The sequence below is a fragment of the Ostrea edulis genome, chromosome 9, assembly GCF_947568905.1.
Source record: "Ostrea edulis chromosome 9, xbOstEdul1.1, whole genome shotgun sequence".
In the NCBI taxonomy this organism is placed as follows: domain Eukaryota; kingdom Metazoa; phylum Mollusca; class Bivalvia; order Ostreida; family Ostreidae; genus Ostrea; species Ostrea edulis.
Genome location: NC_079172.1, coordinates 39,275,395 through 39,279,831, shown reverse-complemented (window position 1 = coordinate 39,279,831; position 4,437 = coordinate 39,275,395).

Here is a 4,437-nt window from a genome sequence, read left to right as displayed (position 1 = left end):
AAACTACCTTTACTCCTTGTTATTCAATTTTTGTGCATGATAATTGAATAATTGTTATGAAATAAGATGGAATTCAGAGTCACTCATAACAGGAAGTGGTTAAAAATAACAAACCAGTCACTTTTTGTGATACTTATAAGAGATATAGAATTAAAAGACATGGGTTTTTGCTGAAATTGATGATGTTATGTTGGTGTTGTCAATAATGTAAGATACTCCTAATTACGATCGTTTCTTTCTACATAAAATAAATAATCTTCAATAAGGATATCTATTGCATTTTGGCGTGATTAAATTGCATTTAGACGTATTTTTCTGATTTTGTGTTTGTTTGTTTCACGTCCCGTCGATAATTCGTCGCTCATAAAGAGACGTCGCCAGCTGTAGGTGAAGTACCACAAGTTTAGACCGGTGCTATATAGCGCCCAGGGCCGTAGCAGTGAGGATTCTTTACCGTGCCAATGCCTGCCGCGACACGGGACCTCCGTCTTTGAGGTCAAATATCCGAAAGACCCGTGATTTTCACTTCTAAAGGTCGAGTGTTTGGCGAAAGAGAAATCACTACCTATGTTTACGTCTTAGGTTTGATGCGGCCGTGACATGAGCGGGGCTAGCTCGAACTCATGACCTCCCAGTTACGAAGGGATCGCTCTACCATTGCGCTATTGCGACCTGTTGAGGTTTGTCACAGTGGAACTTGACTCTATAATTTAAGAAACCAACAGCTAATTTCATAAGTATACTGTTCCTAATCTAAACTAGCATGATTTCGTGTAGCCCAGAACGCAGTCCTTGGCAACAAGTCAATTAAGAAATAAATTTCATATTTAAAAATGCATGGAGGCATGAACCCAGTATACTTCATGAGATGTGTTAGCCGGAGTGAGGCGTTACAGTTATACTTCATGAGATGTGTTAGTAGGAGTAAGGCGTTGCAGTTATACTTCATGAGATGTGTTAGCCGGAGTGAGGCGTTGCAGTTATACTTCATGAGATGTGTTAGTAGGAGTAAGGCGTTGCAGTTATACTTCATGAGATGCGTTAGCCCGAGTGAGGCGTTGCAGTTATACTTCATGAGATGTGTTAGTAGGAGTAAGGCGTTGCAGTTATACTTCATGAGATGCGTTAGCCCGAGTGAGGCGTTGCAGTTATACTTCATGAGATGTGTTAGCCCGAGTGAGGCGTTGCAGTTATACTTCATGAGATGTGTTAGCCGGAGTGAGGCGTTGCAGTTATACTTCTTGAGATGCGTTAGCCGGAGTGAGGCGTTGCAGTTATACTTCATGAGATGTGTTAGCCGGAGTGAGGCGTTGCAGTTCATACCCTTATGTATATCATAAAAATGAAATTTATTCCTTTTATTCACATTCTACTTTCAATATTTCTGTCGGAATTCCCAGGCGTTGAAATAGACGTGCTATACTTCAAACGCACATTTTTCACAATTACATCGCATTCATGAGGAAATGACTATCATTACAATTGGTAGATATCGAAGGGAAATATATAGGAAATGTAAATATCATAGTATGTTATACATGAAAAATTTTGTCTTCATTCCATGACTACAAAAATAACTGTCAGTCAACTCCAATGCTGTATCTCCTAGTTAATGAAAATGATCAACAATGCCAGATTTCCAAGAATTAAATAGCTGTAGGTGAAGTACCGCTTCTGATTAATGTTTGACGCTCAGGGCCGTGATAAAGACGGTTCATTTTCGTGCTAATGCCTACCGCAACACGGGGTCTCAGTTTTTCAGCGTTTGGCGAAGGAGCAGTCACATCTATTGGTATGTCGTAGGTCAAACGTACACATGCATGTAGGTAGTGACTGCTACGTCGCCAAACGCTCGCTATTTAGAAGTGAGAGTCGCGGGTCTTTCGGATAAGACCTTCAAACCGAGGCTCCGTTTCTCAACTTTGGTGCAATAAAGAACCCTCATTGTTACATGTAGGATCATGACCGCCAAGCATAGGTCCAAATTTGTGGCACTTCACCTGCAGTTGGTAACTCTCAATATTAGTGAAACTTCTTGAAGAAACAAACAAATATATACAGTGTATAGGTGTGTCAAACACGCACAAAGCTACACTAAACTGATGATATACAAGTAGCGTTAGAGAGCAGCCATCATTCCTGCATTGCTCACTTACAATATAAGTCATATTTAGGAATATTATAAAAAACCAACGTACCATTGCAATAAATATACAAAACTCGAAAGCAGTAACCCGTATTTGAACTGACGCTGCAATGGTTTATATCCGGGTTGGTACAGTTGATTTTCAATGTGTGATGATGATCGATATTTGTGTCATATCTGAAAAGGACCAGCAATATATTTGATTAATAAAAAAGATTTTACCATACACCTACACAAAAATACAATTTGATATACCACAATTCACCATTTTGAACTGGTTTACTGGTATTATGATTTATTTTTAAATTTTACATTTAATAGTTCTATGGTAGCCACAATGAGTTACATGGTCGTTTATCACGCAGAATATTTCCGGTAGATTTTAAGAAAAAAGTCATTCGTCGAAGCTCTAAACATAATCCAGTATCATACTTGTTTATTTTTGTACATTTCCCCCTATAATTTTCTATATTCAGAAACGTGACAACCCGCAGTCTTAGCTTATAATTTTGTATTTTGTCGTTTATGACGTGTTTACTATACTTCCATTATGTTATCACGCTAAAGAATATGCGGGACGATGATCACGTGATGATTGCAAATTTATTATAAATTTAGAACCGGACGCTGTGTAATTAAGGGTGTAATTCAAAGCTGATCATCTCCCTTGCATACTTAGAAAGTGGTCATGAAATTTTTTACATATTGTAGATAGCATCCCTATGTTGCTTCATTAAATCTTCTTTTTTTTTTTTTTTTTTTTTTTTAAATCATTGGCTAATTATTTTGGCCACATCGTCCCGCATGTCCTTAAATGAAATCATATCACGTTTACAGTCATAGTACCAACACAAAATCCCGAGACATAGCTTTAATTGCATCTTCTAAAAGCAGATATTCTGAATTAATCAGTGATCTTTCTATTAAAAGCTTTAATCATACCTTTAATTACCTTTACATGAATTTCGAACATATGTAAATACTCTATTACATTATATTCTCCGTAAAAACAGTATAACTTTATTACATATGTTGTATGTTTTATATGTTAACATTTAAGAACAAGAAAATCAAATACAATTTCCAATCGGAATATGACATATCGTAAGTTACATGTAGCATCCTTGCGAATGATATTGAACTCAGATACACAATTGATATTGACAATTCAATTGCATGGAATTTCATCTTTTATATTGTAAAACTTATACGGTACCAATTTTGATGCACCAGATGCGCATTTCGACAAATAATGTTTCTTCAGTGATGCTCAACCGAAATGTTTGAAATCCGAAATAACGATAAACTTGCTAGAGCTATTTTAGGAGAAAAAAGAGTGCCAAAAAGTGGGAGTCAAATTCCTCTAAGGATAAGAGCTTTGCATTAGGGAGGTAATCCTTAATTTTTAAATGAATTTCTAAATTTTATCACAGCAATTAAATATCTAATTTGACAGCCAGTAGGATTTCACCTTTCTTATTTAATCTTGAAAACCAGTATGCTTTCATCTTTTAATCTAATCTTGAAATTCAATCAGTGGGCTTTCACCTTTTAATCTAATCTTGAAATTCAACCAGTGGGCTTTCGCCTTTTATATCTGATCTTGAAGAGATCTTGGTGTAAGAAAGCATCCTTCAGCTTGCATGGGTAAGGAAAAACTACCTAAAGAGAACAATGTATTTCCAACAGTGTTAACTGTTGATATTCCTTCATGAAAGGCAACAGGAACTTAGCTCTTCAATCAAAATAGCAATCTAGCAAAACTGATAAAGTTAGATGAAAACATATTCTAAAGTTTGTACACTAGATATTTTTCTAACTTGTGACCTTTTTCATGTAACCTTCAAAACACAACGGAACAAAAGAATACATGCATGTATCATTCCTGCAAATCTGACGTCTTACTATTAGAAACTTCTGTCAATCAAATTTTTTTTCATTTAAATAACTTTAACAATTCATAAACTAACTAAAAAAACCATATTAAACATACCTTTGCGGGTTTATTTTTATACTATGTGCTACAGAGCACATATACCCCCAAATGCAAAAGCCAAATTTTAACACAAGAATGCATGATCTCATGTTTTATTAAAAATATGCACCAAAGCACATTATATTAAGCTATAATATATAAAGACCAATAGCTATTCATTTACCTAGAGAATTTTTAAAGATATTCAATTGAAAACATACACAATTGCTGTTTAATCTGCGCACATCCTTCAGAAAAAAATCACAGAATATCGCAATTTTGAAAAATTCTCAAAATCTAAATTGTTTACATGCCA